This window comes from Loxodonta africana, chromosome 20 (assembly GCF_030014295.1).
Source record: "Loxodonta africana isolate mLoxAfr1 chromosome 20, mLoxAfr1.hap2, whole genome shotgun sequence".
Lineage (NCBI taxonomy): Eukaryota > Metazoa > Chordata > Mammalia > Proboscidea > Elephantidae > Loxodonta > Loxodonta africana.
The window spans coordinates 69727787-69748252 of NC_087361.1; positions in this window are offsets into that span (position 1 = coordinate 69727787).

Below are 20466 nucleotides of genomic sequence, written 5' to 3' on the forward strand. Positions count from 1 at the left end.
TGATCTCCTCCTGGCGTGCCCTTGGCTGAACACAGCTGGAAGGCTCTTAGGATAGAGATCACAGTGGAGAAGGGCAGAGAAGCACCTGGAAGATACCAAGTGCCCAATGAATGGATCCCACATCCCAGACAGCCAATGTTGGACTCCTCCTGACACCTAAGAAGGTTGTTTCTTTCCCAAGTTGCCAAGCTTCTCCTGTAACCCCAGCAGGAGGCCTCAACTTGTTTTCCTAGTGACTGAGGACACAGGCCCTCTCAGCTGCTCCCTGTTCCTGGCCAGGTTCAGGAAGACTACCCTAATGTTCTCTAGACCAGCCTTTCTATCTGCAAGCATCTATTCCCCTTCTTTTCTTCTAGAAGAGTTTTTAGGAAATGAAATGGCTCCAACTCATGGCAAACCCATGTACAATAAAATGAAATGCTGCCTGATCCTGAGCCATCTTCACTATCGTTGGTATGCTCGAGTCCATTGCTGCGGCCACTGTGTATTTAGGGTGCCTTCCAACTTAGGGTGCTCATCTTCCAGCACTGTATCAGACAATATTCTGTCATAATCCGTAGGGTTTTCACTGGCTGATTTTCAGATGTAGATTGCCTGGTCTTTCTTCCTAGCCTGTCTTATCTGGAAGCCTCATTGAAACCTGTCTATCATGGGTGACCCTGCTGATATTTAAAATGCCAGTAGCATAGCTTCCAGCATCACAGCGTCAGGCAAGCCACCGCAGGACCAGAAACTGACAGCCAGAGGTGGCTCCTAGAGCTAGCTTACCCTTAAGTCAGGGTTTCTCAGTCTCCACATTACTGACTTTCTGGGCTAGGCAATTCTTTGTCTTGGGGGATTGTCCTGCGCGTTGTAAGATATTTAGCAGCATCCCTGGCCTCTACCCACTAGATGCCAGTAGCAGCCCCTCCCTCCCCACACCAGCTGTGACAACCGGAAGTGTCTCCAGACATTTCCAAAAGGCCCCTGGGAGGCAAAATTGCCCCCAATGAAAACCACTCCCCTCAACTGCCTTTTCCTAGGGCAGACGCCTGGGCCCAGCCCTGCACTTTAGCATCAGAGCTGAAACAGCCTGTTTACTTGTGTCCTGGGTACTCATCAGAGCTCCCAATTTCAAATCCAGTCAGTTACACAATTAGCACAGGCAAACACAGCCATTTGCAGGCATCAGCAGGCAGTAATTTTTAGAAAAGTGATATACAAGAATATATATATATACAATTGGAAGCTGTTTAAATACAGATAGGATGCATTTATTTATTCCCCACCTTGTTCCAAAATGGATTTAAAGCAGTTTAAAGTAAATTAAAACAAGTGAGGGGAAACGAGACAAAGGGAAAATAAGAGCACGGATTTCAGATGGAGCCAACATAGAGATTCATACACCAGACATATGCAATGAAGCGTTACATGCTTGCTGAAGACGGACCATAAACTTAGCTCTATGCTTCTTATGCTTCAGCTCAAAAAAGGAAGCAGGACCAGGTATGGTGGTGGGAGAATTTCATCCTTGGAGACCTGCAGGGCTCCGAGGCCCAACATCCACCTCCCCACAGTCCCTGTCTTTGGGCGTGGGGAGCCTGTGTGGTCTAGTTGGTGAGGCAGTGGAGTCCTCTATCACTGTAGTGATCAAGGGGGTTAACAGACTCACCCTGGCGGGGTCCAGCAGGTCGGGCCCACCCTTGAACCAGTCCTGTGTGGGGCTGGCCAGGTTCCTGGGCCATGCTCAGAATTCATTTAGGATCTATCTGGAATGCATGAGGACACAGTACTGTCTTGCCCTGTGGCTTCAGGAGTGGATAGAGCATGGTACTTGGATTGTTTTCTTCTTCTTCCCAAGTATTTATTAAATCTCTTGAGTGTACAATGTGTCTCACTTTGGGACTGAGGACATGATACCCATTTTACAGGTAAAAATAATAACTGATGCCATCATTAGGAGACTGAGTGGCTCAAGCGGTTTGCATTGGCTGCTAACCTGAAGGTTGGTTCAAACCCATCCACTGGCTCTGTGAAAGAAAAGGCCTGGTGATCTGCTTCTGTAAAGGTTACTGCTAAGAAAACCCTGTGGAGCAGTTCTAACTCATGGGATCGCCATGACTGACTCAAAGACAACTAACATTAACAACAGCATTTACTGAGCACTTACCAGGGTCCAGGGCCTTTGTTCAATGCATTATGCCCATCATCTCACTTAGCCTGCACAATAACCCAGCACGGCAGGTACAGATTAGAGCACTGAGGTTTACAGATTAAGAAACTGAGGCTTATGAGATGTTAAGCAACTATCCTAAACAACTGTCCTAAGATGCCATAGCTAGTCAGTAACAGAGAAGAGATTTAAACCCACCTTGCCTTACTCCAGGGCCCATGAGCTGGCTGCTCAGCTGTCCTGCCTCTAGTGAGAGAGCTGGAGGTCAGAGAAGAAAAGGAGCCATTCCCTGAAGTGAGAGGCCAAGCTAAGAAAAATGCTAGTAACAGAGTCCCAGGCAGTGTTTCCTCCATCCCAGGGAGTTCCTCCCTTTGCACCCAGAAGAAAGGTTTGTTTCCTGAAAGGAGGGCTGATCCTGTCTTTATTTAAAACTTTGACGTGTTGTTCTATCATAGATTTGTTTTCATATATCTAGAGTATTTTAATTTGGCATTAAAGTGTTATTTATCTCAATAACTGACTTTTTTGGCACCCCCTTAAAATTTGTACCTGAAGTAAGTGCCTCACTTGCCTCACCTGGTCCGGCCCTGGAAGGAGGAGTAAAGAGGCTGTGTTGAGTTCAAACAGACCACAGGGAGCCCAGAGAGCCTGCCACTGAGCAGCACACACAATCCATTCCTTGCCTTTCCTGTCACTCCCCAAGTAAGCTGGCACCCACTGCTTAGCCTCAGTGTCCTTGTTGTGTCAGAGAGAATAGCCGTCTCCCCTCTCTCTGAGGGCAGCAGTGGCTCAGTGGTAGCATTCTCACCTTCCACACAGGAGACCAGGTTCGATTCCTGGCCAACGCACCTCATGGGCAGCCACTGCCCGTCTGCCAGGGGAGGCTTGTGTTGCTGTGATATAAACAGGTTTCAGCAGAGTTTCCAGACTAAGACAAACTAGGAAGAAAGGCCTGGCAATTGGCTTCCAAAAATCAATCAAAACCCTATGCAGCACAATGGTTTGATCCACAACCAATCATGGGGATGATGCAGGACCAGTCAGCAGCCAACAATAACAACCTCTCCCTGACAATCAGGGCTGATATGAGAATCAGGGGGAAGGAGGCTGGAAAAGCTGTTTGTCTTAGTTATCTAGTGCTGCTATAACAAATACCACAAGTGGATGGCTTCGACAAAGAGAAATTTATTCTCCCATAGTCCAGTAGGCTACAAGTCCAAATTCAGGGCGTCATCTCCAGGGGGAGGCTTTCTTTCTCTGTTGGCTCTGGAGGAAGGTCCTTGTCAGTCTTTCCCTGGATGAGGGGCTTCTCAGAGCACGGACTCTGATCCCAGTGCTTCTGTCTTGGTTGTATGAGGTCCTTTTGTCTCTGCTTGCTTCTCTCTTTTATATCGCAAAAGAGATTGGCTTAAGACACTACCTAATCTTGTAGATCTCATCAAGGTAACTGCCGCTAATCCATTTCATTGACACCCTAGTGATAGGATTTACAACACACAGGGAAATCACAACAGACGACAAAACGGTAGACAATCATACAATACTGGGAATCACGACCTAGCCAAGTTGACAGGTATTTTTCAGGGACACAATTCGATCCATGACACTATTATTTCTTATTATTATACCAAATCCCCGCAGGCTTCACAGTCTTCACCCTGCCACGTCAGCAAAGATTATCACCCCCATTTTACAGGTGAAGAAACTGAGACTCAGGGTCAAAGTGCCTCAGCTAAGGTCACACAACCACCGTGGGATTCTTAGTCCAAGGCTTTTCCCACCACCCTCCCCTGCCTCCAGTCCTGGCTCCTCAGGCCCTGAAGGAGAGCATGGCTGTGGCTCTGGTCCCTGACTGCCCTACGCAGGAGTCTGAATGCTGCTTCCTTCTATTGCCTCAACAGACTGTGAAATCCAATTCAATCGAATCTGTGGGGAAGGTAAATGGACCCTACAGAGAAAACGTGAGATGTTGTCTGAGTTAATAAGGTAACAATTTAATATGTTTCTCTCCCTTAGCCCCAGCCTCCATCTTAAACAACCTAGCAAGTGCTCACAGTTTCCCTTGAAGTAATTTAGGAGAAGGCATTTGAAATTCCCATCTGCCTTACTCCCCAACCAGCGATGTTTCTTGTCACAGGCTAACAGCATTTAAAAGATTTACAGCCCTTTCTTTACCCTAGGGGTGTATCAGAATAAATCATTGCTACTGCCAATAAGTCAAAAATTAATCTGCAGAAAGCTCGATGCCTGTCCTAACCCTCAAATAACAAGTTGCAGAATCTATCCAAGAGATTGGCATCATGGGAATCGGTGTTTTCCCCAGCCTCTCCAGGGAAAACCCAAACCCAAACCCAACTCACTCACTGCCTTTGAGTTGAGTTCAACTTATAGTGACCTTTTAGGACAGAGTAGAACTGCCCCATAGGGTTTCCAAGGCTGTAAATCTTCACAGGAGCAGATCTCCACATCTTTCTCCCTTGGAGTGGCTGGTGGGTTCAAACAACTAACCATTGGCAGCTGAGTGCTCTAATCACTGTGCCACCAGGACTCCTCCCCCAGGACCCGTTGCCATTGGGTCGATTCCGACTCATAGTGACTCTACAGGGCAAAGTAGAACTGTTCCCGTAGAGTTTCCAAGGAGCACCTGGTGGATTAGAACTGCCAACCTCTTGGTGAGCAGCCATAGATCTTAACCATTACAGCACTAGGGTAGGCAAAAGAAATGATGACTCCACACTGCCCCCCGGTGGAGCTGCTGCTGCAGGGTCATGACCAGCCCTGGGATGGACTGATGTCCCTAGAGCCCTCAGTGATGCTGAGCCTGCATCTGGCCTCTTCATCCTGGAAAGCCACCTGCTCCTTTGCTGGTTTTTCTTCTTACTATTTTCTTTTTCATCTATCGAGATGTCCCTACTCTCATCCTCTCAGTCCTTCCTATTTCGCTCTCGTCCAGCTCTCCTTGAGTTCTGCTGTACTTTTCTCTTCCTTTAAAAGCTCCTTCCCTCCACTTGCTTTCAACTTTCTCTCTTATCTTGGAATTCGGGATGGAATAGTCAGAAATCTAACGTGTGTGCTATGCGCCAAGTACCATGACAAGCAATTTGTACATGTCACTTAATCCCCAAACAGCCTCATCACATTCTTTCCATTTTAAAGATGAGAAAACTGAGGCTCAGGGAAGTTAAGTAACTTGCCTAAAGTCACACAGCTGATGCAGACTCCATAGCCTGCATTTCTTTTGTTTTTTATTGTACTCTAGATGAAGGTTTACAGGACAGACTCGTTTCTTCATTAAACAGCTAGTATACTGTTTTATGACATTGGTTAACAACCTCACAACATGTCAACACTCTCCCTCCTTGACCCTGGTTCCCTATTACCAGCTTTCCTGTCCCCTCCTGCCTTCTAGTTCTTGCCCCTGGGCTAGTGCACCCTTTTAGTCTTGTTTTGTTTTATGGGCCTGTCTAATCCTTGGCCGAAGGGTGAACCTTAGGAGTGACTTCATTACTGAGCTAAAACGGTGTCTGGGGGCCATACTCTTGGGGTTTCTCCAGTCTCTGTCAGGCCAGTAAGTCTGGTCTTTTTTTGTGAGTTAAAATTTTGTTCTACATCTGAGACCCTATATCCAAGCAGTCAGTGGTGGTAGCCGGGCACCATCTAGTTGTACTGGTCTCAGTCTGGTGGAGGCCTGCTAGATGTGGTCCATTAGTCCTTTGGACTAATCTTTCCCTTGTGTCTTTAGTTTTTCTCACTCTCCCTTAGAGCCCACATTCTTAACCACTATACTATCGTGAACAGACTGGGGAGTTTATAAGTTTATACGTTATGCTGAGTGAAAGTTAGATCCACTGAAACTTTTTTTTAAAATAATTTTTATTGAGCTTTAAGTGCACGTTTACAAATCAAGTCAGTCTGTCACATATAAGCTTATATACACCTTACTCCATACTCCCACTTATTCTCCCCCTAATGAGTCAGCCCGCTCCCTCCTTCCAGTCTCTCCTTTCGTGACAATTTTGCCAGTTTCTAACCCTCTCTACCTTCCTATCTCCCCTCCAGACAGGAGATGCCAATACAGTCTCAAGTGTCCACCTGATACAAGTAGCTCACTCTTCGTCAGCATCGCTCTCCAATTCATTGTCCAGTCCCTTCCATGTCTGATGAGTTGTCTTTGGGAATGGTTCCTGTCCTGGGCCAACAGAAGGTTTGGGGACCATGACCGCCGGGATTCCTCTAGTCTCAGTCAGACCATTAAGTCTGGTCTTTTTACGAGAGTTTGGGGTCTGCATCCCACTGATCTCCTGCTCCCTCAGGGGTTCTCTGCTGTGCTCCCTGTCAGGGCAGTCATCGGTTGTGGCCAGGTACCATCTAGTTCTTCTGGTCTCAGGATGATGTAAGTCTCTGGTTCATGTGGCCCTTTCTGTCTCTTGGGCTCATACTTATCTTGTGACCTTGGTGTTCTTCATTCTCCTTTGATCCAGGTGGGTTGAGACCAACTGATGCATCTTAGATGGCCGCTTGTTAGCATTTAAGACCCCAGACGCCACATTTCAAAGTGGGATGCAGAATGTTTTCATAATAGAATTATTTTGCCAATTGACTCAGAAGTCCCCTTAAGCCATAGTCCCCAAACCCCCGCCCTTGCTCCGCTGACCTTTGAAGCATTCAGTTTATCCCGGAAACTTCTTTGCTTTTGGTCCAGTTCAGTTGAGCTGACCTTCCGTGTATTGAGTATTGTCCTTCCCCTCACCTAAAGTAGTTCTCATCTCCTAACTAATCAGTAAATAACCCTCTCCCACCCTTCCTCCCTCCCCTCCCCGTAACCACAAAAGTATGTGTTCTTCTCAGTTTATACTATTTCTCAAGATCTTATAATAGTGGTCTTATACAATATTTGTCCTCTTGCCTCTGACTAATTTCACTCAGCATAATGCCTTCCAGGTTCCTCCATGTTATGAAATGTTTCACAGATTCGTCACTGTTCTTTATCGATGCGTAGTATTCCATTGTGTGAATATACCACAATTTATTTAACCATTCATCCGTTGATGGACACCTTGGTTGCTTCCAGCTTTTTGCTATTGTAAACAGAGCTGCAATAAACATGGGTGTACATATATCTGTTCGTGTAAAGGCTCTTATTTCTCTAGGGTATATTCCGAGGAGTGGGATTTCTGGGTTGTATGCTAGTTCTATTTCTAACTTTTTAAGAAAAAGCCAGATAGATCTCCAAAGTGGTTGTACCATTTTACATTCCCACCAGCAATATATAAGAGTTCCAATCTCTCCGCAGCCTCTCCAGCATTTATTATTTTGTGTTTTTTGGATTAATGCCAGCCTTGTTGGAGTGAGATGGAATCTCATCGTAGTTTTAATTTGTATTTCTCTAATGGCTTTTAATGGCTAATGATCGAGAGCATTTTCTCATGTATCTGTTAGCTGCCTGAATATCTTCTTTAGTGAAGTGAGTGTTCATATCCTTTGCCCACTTCTTGATTGGGTTGTTTGTCTTTTTGTGGTTGAGTTTTAACAGAATCATATAGATTTTAGAGATCAGGTGCTAGTCAGAGATGTCATAGCTGAAAATTCTTTCCCAGTCTGTAGGTGGTCTTTTTACTCTTTTGGTGAAGTCTTTAGATGAGCATAGGTGTTTGATTTTTAGGAGCTCCCAGTTATCTGGTTTCTCTTCGTCATTTTTGGTAATGTTTTGTATTCTGTTTATGCCTTGTATTAGGGCTCCTAACGTTGTCCCTATTTTTTCTTCCATGATCTTTATTGTTTTAGTCTTTATGTTTAGGTCTTTGATCCACTTGGAGTTAGTTTTTGTGCATGGTGTGAGGTATGGATCCTGTTTCATTTTTTTGCTAATGGATATCCAGTTATGCCAGCACCATTTGTTAAAAAGACTATCTTTTCCCCAATTAACTGACACTGGGCCTTTGTCAAATATCAGCTGCTCATATGTGGATGGATTTATATCTGGGTTCTCAATTCTGTTCCATTGGTCTATGTGCCTGTTGTTGTACCAGTACCAGGCTGTTTTGACTACTGTGGCTGTATAATATGTTCTAAAATCAGGTAGAGTGAGGCCTCCCACTTTCTTCTTCTTTTTCAGTAATGCTTTACTTATCCGGGGCTTCTTTCACTTCCATATGAAGTTGGTGATTTGTTTCTCCATCACAGTAAAAAAATGTCATTGGAATTTGGATCAGAAGTGCATTGTATGTATAGATGGCTTTTGGTAGAATAGACATTTTTACTATGTTAAGTCTTCCTATCCATGAGCAGGTGTGTTTTTCCACTTAAGTAGGTCCTTTTTGGTTTCTTGTAGTAGTACTTTGTAGTTTTCTTTGTATAGGTCTTTTACATCCTTGGTAAGATTTATTCCTAAGTATTTTATCTTCTTGGGGGCTACAGTGAATGGTATTGATTTGGTTATTTCCTCTTTGGTGTTCTTTTTGTTGATGTAGAGGAATCCAAGTGATTTTTGTATGTTTATCTTATAACCTGAGACTCTGCCAAACTCTTCTATTAGTTCCAGTAGTTTTCTGGAGGATTCCTTAGGGTTTTCTGTGTATAAGATCATGTCATCTGCAAATAGAGATAATTTTACTTCCTTCTTGACAATCCGGATGCCCTTTATTTCTTTGTCTAGCCTAATTACTCTGGCTAGGACCTCGAGCACAATGTTGAATAAGAGTGGTGATAAAGGGCATCCTTGTCTGGTTCCCATTCTCAAGGGAAATGCTTTCAGGCTCTCTCCATTTAGAGTTATGTTGGCTGTTGGCTTTGTATATATAAAAAAAAAAAATTTTTTATGTATATAAAAAAATTATAGATGCCCTTTATTATGTTGAGGAATTTTCCTTCAATTCCTATTTTGCTGAGAGTTTTTATCATAAATGGGTGTTGGACTTTGTCAAATGCCTTTTCTGCATCAATTGATAAGATCATGTGGTTTTTGTCTTTTGTTTTATTTATATGGTGGATTACATTAATGGTTTTTCTAATATTAAACCAGCCTTGCATATCTGGTATAAATCCCACCTGGTCGCGGTGGATTATTTTTTTGATATGTTGTTGCATTCTATTGGCTAGAATTTTGTTGAGGATTTTTGCATCTATGTTCATGAGGGATATAGGTCTGTAATTTTCTTTTTTTGTGTGTCTTTACCTGGTGTTGGTATCAGGGATATGGTGGCTTCATAGAATTAGTTAGGTAGTATTCCGTCATTTTCTATGCTTTGAAATACCTTTAGTAGTAGTGGTGTTAACTCTTCTCTAAAAGTTTGGTAGAACTCTGCGGTGAAGCTGTCCGGGCCAGGGCTTTTTTTGGGGGGGAGTTTTTTGATTACCGTTTCAATCTCTTTTTTTGTTATGGGTCTATTTAGTTGTTCTACTTCTGATTGTGTTAGTTTAGGTAGGTAGTGTTTTTCTAGGAATTCATCCATTTCTTCTAGGTTTGCAAATTTGTTAGAGTAGAATTTTTTGTAATAATCTGATATGATTCTTTTAATTTCAGTTGGGTCTGTTGTGATGTGGCCCATCTCGTTTCTTATTTGGGTTATTTGTTTCCTTTCCTGTATTTCTTTAGTCAATCTGACCAAAGGTTTATCAATTTTGTTAATTTTTTCAAAGAACCAGCTTTTGGCTTTGTTAATTCTTTCAATTGTTTTTCTGTTCTTTTAATTCATTTAGTTCAGCTCTAATTTTTATTATTTGTTTTCTTCTGGTGCTTGATGGATTCTTTTGTTGCTCACTTTCTATTTGTTCAAGTTGTAGGGACAGTTCTCTGATTTTGGCTCTTTCTTCTTTTTGTATGTGTGCATTTATCGATATAAATTGACCTCTGAGCACTGCTTATGCTGTGTCCCAGAGGTATTGATAGGAAGTGTTTTCATTCTCATTGCATTCTATGAATTTCTTTATTCCCTCCTTAATGTCTTCTATAACCCAGTCTTTTTTGAGCAGGGTATTGTTCAGTTTCCAAATATTTGATTTCTTTTCCCTAATTTTTCTGTTACTGATTTCCGCTTTCATGGCCTTGTGGCCTGAGAAGATGCTTTGTAATATTTCAATGTTTTGGATTCTGCAAAGGTTTGTTTTATGACCTAATACGTGGTCTATTCTAGAGAATGTTCCATGTGCGCTAGAAAAAAAAGTATACTTTGCAGCAGTTGGGTGAAGTGTTCTGTATAAGTCTATGAGGTCAAGTTGGTTGATTGTAGCAATTAGGTCTTCCGTGTCTCTATTGAGCTTCTTACTGGAAGTCCTGTCCTTCTCCGAAAGTGGTGTGTTGAAGTCTCCTACTATAATTGTGGAGGTGTCTATCTCACTTTTCAGTTCTGTTAAAGTTTGTTTTATGTATCTTGCAGCCCTGTCATTGGGTGCATAAATATTTAATATGGTTATATCTTCCTGGTCAATTTTCCTTTAATCATTATGTAGTGTCCTTCTTTATCCTTTGTGGTGGATTTAACTTTAAAGTCTATTTTGTCAGAAATTAATATTGCTACTCCTGCTCTTTTTTCTTGTTTGCTTGATATATTTTTTTCCCATCCTTTGAGTTTTAGTTTGTTTGTGTCTCTAAGTCTAAGGTGTGTCTCTTGTAGGCAGCATATAGACGGATCGTGTTTCTTTATCCAGTCTGAGACTCTCTGTCTCTTTATCGGTGCATTTAGTCCATTTACATTCAGCATAATTATAGATAAGTATGTGTTTAGTGCTGTTATTTTGATGCCTTTTTATGCGTGTTGTTGACAATTTCATTTTTCCACTTACTTTTTTGTGCTGAGAAGTTTTTCTTTGTAAATTGTGTGTTCCTCATTTTCATAGTATTTGACTTTATGTTTGCTGAGTTGTTATGTTTTTCTTGGTTTTTATTTTGAGTTATGGAGTTGTTATACCTCTTTGTGGTTACCTTAATATTTACCCCTATTTTTCTAAGTAAAAACCTAACTTGTATTGTCGTATATCGCCTTGTTTCCCTCTCCATATGGCAGTTGTATGCCTCCTGTATTTAGTCCCTCTTTTTGATTATTGTGATCTTTTACATAATGACTTCAATGATTCCCAGTTTTGAACATTTTTTTGTTTTTAAAATTAATCTTAATTTGTTTTTGTGATTTCCCTATTTGAGTTGATATCAGGATGTTCTGTTTTGTGACCTTGTGTTGTGCTGGTATCTGATATTATTGGTTTTCTGACCAAACAATTTCCTTTAGTATTTCTTGTAGCTTTGGTTTGGTTTTTGCAAATTCTGTAAGTTTGTGCTTATCTGTAAATGTTTTAATTTCGCCTTCATATTTGAGAGAGAGTTTTGCTGGATATATGATCCTTGGCTGGCAGTTTTTCTCCTTCAGTGCTCTATATATGTCATCCCATTGCCTTCTTGACTGCATGGTTTCTGCTGAGTAGTCTGAACTTATTGATTCTCCTTTGTAGGAGACCTTTCTTTTATCCCTGGCTGCTTTTAAAATTTTCTCTTTATCTTCGGTTTTGGCAAGCTTGATGATAATATGTCTTGGTGATTTTCTTTTTGGATCAATCTTAAATGGGGTTCGATGAGCATCTTGGATAGATATCCTTTTGTCTTTCATGATGTCAGGGAAGTTTTCTGCCAACAGATCTTCAACTATTGTCTCTGTGTTTTCTGTTATCCCTCCCTGTTCTGGGACTCCAATCACACGCAAGTTATTCTTCTTGATAGAGTCCCACATGATTCTTAGGGTTTCTTCATTTTTTAAAATTCTTTTATCTGATTTTTTTCCAGCTATATTGGTGTCAATTCCCTTGTCCTCCAGATCCCCCACCGTGCATTCCAATTGCACAAGTCTGCTCCTCTGACTTCCTACTGCGTTGTCTAATTCTGTAATTTTACTGTTAATCTTTTGGATTTCTGAATGCTGTCTCTCTATGGATTATTGCAGCTTATTAATTTTTCCACTATGTTCTTGCATAATCTTTTTGAGTTCTTCAACTGCTTTATCAGTGTGTTCCTTGGCTTTTTCTGTAGCTTGCCTTATTTCATTTCTGAGGTCATCCCTGATGTCTTGAAGCATTCTGTAAATTAGTTTTTTATATTCTGCATCTGGCAATTCCAGGATTGTATCTTTATTTGGGAAAGATTTTGATTCTTTAGTTTGGGGAGTTGCAAAAGCAATCATGGTCTGCTTCTTTACGTGGTTTGATATCGACTGCTGTCTCCGAGCCATCACTAAGATATTGCAGTGATTTATTCTATGTTTGCTCACTCAGTCTTATCTTGTTTTGTTTTCTTTCAACATACATAGATGGCCTACTAGATTGCACTGTCTTGATTGTTGTAGCCCTTGAATCACTTATGTCCTATTACCAGCTGGTTTGGGCTGTTACCAGATATATAAGCCTAAGAGTCCATTCGCTATTCTTGAGTAGAATCTGATTTTGGGTCATCAAGTGTGTGGTGCAGACTGTCACCTATCCACCTAGACAAGTAGTGGTGATAGTTGTGTGCACCAGATTCTAGTAGCAGCAGGGTTTCACACTCCAGGGGGGGCAGGATGCTGACAGGCTTCCCCCAAGTGCCAGGGAGGTAGGTGTGTCTCTATTCCTATAGCACCTTGGTGGGAGGGCACTGCAGCTGTACCTTAGGCCCCCAGTGCAAGTACCTCTACAGATTGGTAGGTGTCACCCTCCTTAGAACCCTAAGGCAGGAGGCTAGGTGGTCTGGGGGGAGCTTCAGCCCTCAGTTCCCTGTTGTGGGTCAGTGAGGGCTCTGTTGAATACTCAGAGATATCAGACCTGGGAAACTAGTCTTTCCAGTAATCCGCTAAAACAATTACAGTCAGATCCCTATCAGAAATGCCTTTGCGTTATAATAGCCACCTTGCTCCCTGTAGGGATGAAAGCCCAAGACTGTGGATCACATATGTTTGGCTGGAGCTTGTTCTGTGTTTTTAGTCCAATTAGGGAAGGATTTTTGGTCCCTGGGTTTTTTGCAGCTGCTTCTCTCAGGCCAGGAGAATGGGTTAGGAAGAGACCAAAAGAAAAAAAAAAAAGAAAGAAAGAAAAACCGCAGCACACTTCACTCTCTGGCTCAGGAAATTCCAGTGTTAATGAAACCACCTGGGAAGGGGAGGAGAGGGTTCAGATAAGTAGGAAAGAGTAGCACCCTGGAATATAGACAAAGTTACTTATCTTGCTTGGGATGACTGTTTTATCTGAGATTCCTGAGGGTCGTTTTGACTGTGTGCGCTGGCTGGGTAGAGATTGCCACCGAGGGTCAGGCCCGCATCCTGTGCTTGTGCTGTCTCGGAAGCCATGGTCAGTTCCTCCACTCCCAGTCCAAAGCCCAGCACCAAGGTTCCCCGGCTGGGACGCCACACTCCAGGCTCCAAAACCAGTCGCTGCCTCCCGGTGACTTCTCCTCCTGTCAGCCGTGTTGCTGCACTGCCTGCGTGCACTGGCTGGGCTTCCCCCGAGGTCAGTTCAGGGGGCTAGGGCTGCGCCCCGTGTTTGCGCCATCTCAGGATGCCATGCTCGCTCCCCTGCGCCCAGTCCAAAGCCCGGCGCCAAGGTTTTCTGACTGGGACGCTGGCTCCAGGCTCCGAAAACAGTCACTGCTTCCCCGTGATTGTTCGTTCTCAGTCTCTGTCACTCAGGTCAACTCTTTAGATCTGTGTTTGATGGTCAGGGTTCGTAGATTGTCATGTATGTGATTGATTCACTTGTTTTTCCGAGTCTTTGTTGCAAGAGGGATCTGAGGTAGCTTCTACCTAGTCAGCCATCTTGGCCTCACCTCCCCACTGAAACTTTTTAACCAAGTGAGTAGAATTATAAACATTTTAAGTCTGTATTTTAGAAATATTTATCTGTGAGAAAATAGGCAAAAAATTTACTGTTTGTTAATTCTGGATGGTAGATACACAGATGTTTATAGTATTATTTATTCAATGTTCTTTTCTGTGTATAAGAAATATTTTGTAATTTTTTTAAGTTACAGAAAAAAATTCTTGGGGCTTTGTGGAAAATGGAGGGTCTTGGGAAGCTGGAGATGAATGAAGGGACTGCTATAGAGATTCAGACAAGCGATACGGTGGCCTGAATAGAGGTCATGGCAATGGGGAGGAAAGGAACTAGATGCATCCAAAAGGTACATAGGAAGTAGAGTCAGAGAGCTTAGCCATCAGCTGGAGTGGAGGGCTGAGGGATGAGGATGACACCCAGGTTTCTTTTGGCTTGGACAAAACAAGATGGTTGGTGGTGAGATGGGGTCACTGGAAAGAAGCGAGATTCCAAGGATGGAATTCAAATAGAGATGCCTGGTAGTTCTTCTGGATTTGGAGCCCAGCTGGAGGGCAGACTTGGGAAGACGTTGGAAAGGATGAGGTCACTTCAGAAGGGAGTATGGTGTGAGAAAAGAGAGACCTCAGGGGGACCTTTGAGTAACCAAGAAGATGGGCAGAGAAAAAGTACCCTGTGACCAGAGGGGAAGAGGGAAAATTGGAGTTTACGTTCTCAGGGAAGCCACGGGAGGAGTGTTTCGGAAAGGCAGTGGGAGGAACACCAAGTGTGTGCAGCATCTGTGGAGTCCGGGCTGCTTGTTAAACCACATCCCACTAGCTGCCTCCATTTCTAACAACCGACTCTTGTTCTCCACCTCCTGGTCCCAAACCTCTCTGTTACCCTTATGTACATCGACAGGCTCCCTTAAAAAAAAAACCAAACCTACTGCTGTCGAGTCGATTCCAACTCATAGCAACCCTATAGGACAGAGTAGAACTGCCCCATAGAGTTTCCAAGAAGCACCTGATGGATTTGAACTGCCAACTTTTTGGTTAACAGCGGTAGCACTTAACCACTATACCACCAGGTTTTCCAACAGGCTCCCTTAACTATAAGGAAAACACAAAGAAAAGCTAAAAGAAAACGTGCCATCCATACCTGCCAACATCAACAGGGAGTGGAGTGAGGCTGAGTAAATTTCTGGGGCTGGGATGTTGTTGTTGTTATTGTGTGCCACTGAGTCAATTCCAACTCATAGCAATGATATGTGACAGAGTAGAACTGCCCCACAGGGTTCCCTAGGCTATAATCTTTTGAGAGCAGATTGCCAGGTCTTTTCTCCTGAGGATCAGCTTCTGGGTCTGAATCTCCAACCTTATGGTTAGCAGCTGAGTGCTTAACCTTTATACCACCAGAGCTCCATGGGGCAGGGGTAAACCAAACCAAACCCATTGTTGTCGAGTTGATTCCGACTCATAGCAACACTATAGGACAGAGCAGAACTGCCCCATAGGGTTTCCAAGGAGCAGCTGGTAGACTCGAACTGCTGACCTTTTGGTTAGCAGCAGAGCTCTTAACCACTGGGGTAGGGTAGAGGGTAAGAATTCAAGCTAGGCATGGCCTGGGGTCTTTTCACTGTGTGTCCCTATTCTTTCTCTTTCCATGAATTTCAATGAATGTGAAATTAAATTGTTTCCTTGCTTTTTCCTCTGCTTTTTTCTAACCCTTAAATTCTATCACTCAAATGGACTTTCTACATGCCTTCTAGTAATGTGATTTTCTTAACTTATTATTATCTCTGCAACTACCTGAATTTAAAAGTTTTATATTGTTCACCATCATATAATAATACATGCTCATTGTAGTGAATTTGGAAAAGACACCAAAGTACAAGGAAAATGAAAACCACCCATTATTCTACACCTAGAGATAACCAGCATTATTAACTTTTTGGCACACTTCATTCCTTTTTTTTTTTTTTTTTTTACGTATATGTATATTTTATTAAGTTTTCACCAATCCACCATAATCAGAATGTGTTATTTGGGGTAGGCTATGCTGCAACAGGAAACCCTGGTGGCGTAGTGGTTTACTGCTACAGCTGCTAACCAAGAGGTTGGCAGTTTGAATCTACCAGGCACTCCTTGGAAACTCTCTGGGGCAGGTCTACTCTGTCCTATAGGGTCGCTATGAGTCAGAATTGACTTGATGGCGGTGGGTTTTTTTTTTTTGTATACTGCAATAAATGGGGTCCTGGTGGTTCAGTGGTTAAGCACTCAGCTGCTAACTGAAAGGTTGGCTGTTCAAACCCACCAGCTGCTCCATGGGAGAAAGATGTGGCATTCAGCTTCTGTAAAGATTACAGCCTTGGAAACCCTATGGGGCAGTTATGTTCTCCCCTATAGGGTTGCTATGAGTTGGAATCAAATCTATGGCAGTGGGTTTATTTTTTTAGTTATATTGCAGTAATGAAAATAACTTAAAAAATTCAGTGGTTTAATACATTATAAGTTTATTTGTTGCTCATGTACAATCTTGGCCAGTTATTCAGGTTTGCAAGGCAGTTCTGCTCCACATAGTCATTCAGTGACCCAGGGTCCTTCCATTTTGTGGCTTCCTCATTTCCATAGTGCCTTGTTGCTATCTCTATCCAGTTCTCAAAAACGGAAAGACAGCATGAAGAAGGCACACTCACTCTCTTAGAAGTGCTGCTCAGACACGGCACACACTACTTCCTCTGACATTCCATTGGAGATAACTTAGTCATATGGCTTCTCCTAACTGCAAGGAAGGCTGGGAAATGTAGTCCAGCCAAACAAACATTCCATTTCTGTTAAAAGAGAGAATGTTGTGTTGCCTAATTGCTACCCATGTTCCCTGTAATTCCTTGCCCTCTCTCACTTCCCAAGCCTTACATGTGCATTCACACGCCCTTGAAAGTGTAGGTCTCTGGGCTTGAAGCTGTCTTAAAGCCCTAACTCCTCTAAGCAGAGTAGGGTGTTATTCCTTTGTACGCGCATACATTGCACTACGGTGACAGAGGACTCAACTGTTTCATCAATCAGACTATGAGCTTCTTGAGAGCAGAAACTGTTAAAGTTTCTGTTGTCAAATTCTGTTGCACAATAGGTATGTATTTGCTAAGCCCTGAAAAAATACAAAAAAAAAAAACCAAAATCTACCCCCACACACTGCCTACAGCAATATGAAGCAGAGTGAGGTAAAGCGAGGTACTAGGCTATGGGGATATTGTTGTTAGGTGTTGTCAGTTCTGACTCACAGCAACCCCTTGTACAACAGAACAATCATTCTATGTTTGAGTCCATTGTTGCAGCCACTGGGTCAATCCATCTTGTTGAGGGTCTTCCTTTTCTTGGATGACCCTCTACTTTACCAAGCATAATGTCCTTCTCCAGGGACTAATCCCTCGTGATAGCATGTCCAAAGCAGGTGAGACTATCCTTGCTTCCAAAGAGTGTTCTGGCCGTACTTCTTCCAAGACAGATTTATTTGTTCATTACTCTGGCAGTCCATGGTATATTCAATATTCTTCATCAACACTGTAATTCAAAAGCATTAATACCTCTTCAGTCTTCCTTATTCATTGTCCATCTTTCACATGCATATGAGCTGATTGAAAGTATCATGGCTTGGGTCAGGCGCATCTTAGTTTTCAAAGTGGCATTTTTGCTTTTTAACACTTTAAAGAGGTCTCTTGCAGCAGATTTGTCCAATGCAATACATCATTTGATTTTTTTAAATTTATTTTATTGTGTTTTAGGTGAAAGTTTACAGCTCAAGTTAGTTTCTCATTTAAATATTTATACACCTATTGTTTTGTGACAGTGGTCAAAATCCCCACAATGTGATAGCCCTTTCCCCCGTTCCATTCTGGGTTCGTTTCGTTCGTTCATGCAGTTCCCGTCCCTTCTTGCGTTGTCTTCTTGCTTTTGGGCAGGAGTTGCCCATTTGGTCTCGTGCATTTGATTGAACTAAAAAGCATGTTCATCACGTGTGTTATTGTTTTATAGGCCTGTCAAATCTGTCTGAAAAGCAAGCTTTGGGAGTGGTTTTTGTTCTGAGTTAGCAGAGTATCCGGGCACCATAGTCTCAGGGGTTCATCCAGTCTCTGGCAGACAAGTAAGTCTGGTCTTTTTTTGTGAATTTGAATTTTGTAACACATTTTTCTCCCACTCTGTCCAGGGCTGTCTGTTGTGATCCCTGTCATAGTTGTCAGTGGTGGTAGCTGGGCCCCCATCTAGCTCTTCTGGGCTCAGGATGGTAGAAGCTCTGGTTCGTGTGGTCCTTTAGTCCTTTGGGCTAATATTTTCCTCGTGTCTTTGGTTTTCTTCATTCTCCTTTGCTCTGGATGGGATGGAACCAATAGATGTATCTTAGACGACCACTCTCAAGCTTTTAAGACCCCAGACACTACTCACCAAAGTAGGATGTAGAACATTTTCTTTATGAACTATGTCATGCCAACAGACCTAGATGTCCCCCGAGGCTATGTTCCTCAGCCTTCAGCCCCAGCAACTCAGTCCCTCAAGGTGTTTAGATGTGTCTAGGAAACATCTATGACTTTGCCTTGAGCAAGTTGTGCTGACTTCCCCTATATTGTATGTTGACTTTCACTTCACCAAAGTTGGCACTTGTCTACTATCTATTTGTGATTTCCCCTCCCATCGCTTCCCACCCTTGTAACCATCAAAGAATGTTTTTTTCTGTATGTAAATCTTTTCTTGAGTTCTTACAGTAGTGTTCTCATACAATATTTATCCTTTTGTGATCACCCTCTAGATTCATCCATGTTGAGATATTTTGTGGATTCATCATTTTTCTTCATTGTTGTGTAGTATATTTCATCGTGTTTTTGTACCATAATTTGTTTATCCATTCATCTTTTGATGGACACTTAGATTGTTTCTAGCTTTTTACTATTGTGAAAAGTGCTGCAACAAACACAGGTGTTCATATGTCTATTTGTGTGACGGCTCTTATTTATCTAGGATTTATTCCTAGTAGTGGGATTGCTATATGGTATTTCTATTTCTAGCTTTTTAAGGGGGCATCATATTGTTTTCATAGTGGTTGTACCACTTTACAGTCCCACCAGCAGTACATAAGAGTTCCGGTCTCCCCACAATCTCTCCAACATGTTAGTGTCTGCTTTTCTTTTTTTAATTAGTGTTTGTATTTCTGGGTTGAGATAGTATCTCATTGTAATTTTGATTTGCGTTTCTCTAATGGCTAATGATCATGAGTATTTCCTTTTGTCCTTCTCTGTTAGCTGCCTGAATATCTTCTTTGGTGAAGTGTCTGTTATTTGCCCATTTTTAATTGGATTATTTGTCTTTCTGTTGTTGAAGTGTTGAAATATTTTGTAGAATTTAGAGATTAGATCTTTGTTGGATGTGTCATAGCCAAAAATTTTTTCCCAGTCTGTAGGTTGTCTTTTTACTCTTTTGGTGAAGTGTTTTGATGAGCGTAAGTGTTTGATTTTTAGGAGCTCCCTATAATCTAGTTTTTCTTCTGGTGTTTGTGCATTGTTAGTTATGATTTTTATTCTATCTGTGCCAAGTGTTGGGGCCCCTAGTGTTGTCTCTATTTTTTCTTCCATGATCTTTATCATTTTAGATTTTATATTTAGGTCTTTGATCCATTTTGAGTTACTTTTTGTGTATGGTGCAAGGTATAGATCATTTCATTTTTTTTTTTTTTACAGATGGATACTCAGTTATGCCAGCACCACTTGTTAAAGAGACTGTCTTTCCGTCATTTAACACACTTTGGCCCTTTGACAATTATCAGCTGCCCACAGATGGTTGGATTTACATCTGAGTTCTCAGTTCTGTTCCACTGATCTTTGTGTCTGTTGTTGTACCAGTGCCAGGCTGTTTTGACTACTGTGGCTTAATAATAGGTTCTAAGATCAGGTGGAGCCCTGGTGGTGCAATGGTTAAGAGGTACAGCTGCTAACTAAAAGGTCAGCAATTCAGACCCACCAGTTGCTCCTTGGAAACCATACAAGGCAGTTCTACTCTGTCCTATAGGGTTACTATGGGTTGGAATCATTCTGTGGCAATGTTTTTTTTTTTTTTTTTTTAAGATCAAGCAGCACGAGGCCTCCCACTTTGTTCTTCTTTAGTAATGCCGTCTTATTTATCTAGTGCTACTATAACAGAAATATCACCAGAGGATGGCTTTAACAAACAGAAGTTTATTCTTTCACAGTCTTGTAGGCTAGAAGTCCAAATTCAGTTGGGTCTGTTGTAATAGCACCCATCTCATTTCTTATTCAGGTTATTTGCTTTCTCTCCTGTTTTTCTTTTGTCAGCTTGGCCAGTGATTTGTCAATCTTATTGATCTTCTCCAAGAACCAACTTTTGGTTTTGTTGATACTTTCTTTTGTTTTTCTGAACTCTATTTCATTTATTTCTGCTCTAATCTTTATTGTTTCCTTTCTTCTGGTGCCTGTGGGCTTCTTTTGCTGCTATTTGTTCAAGCTGTAGGGTTAATGTTTTGATTTTGGCCCTTCCTTCTTTTTT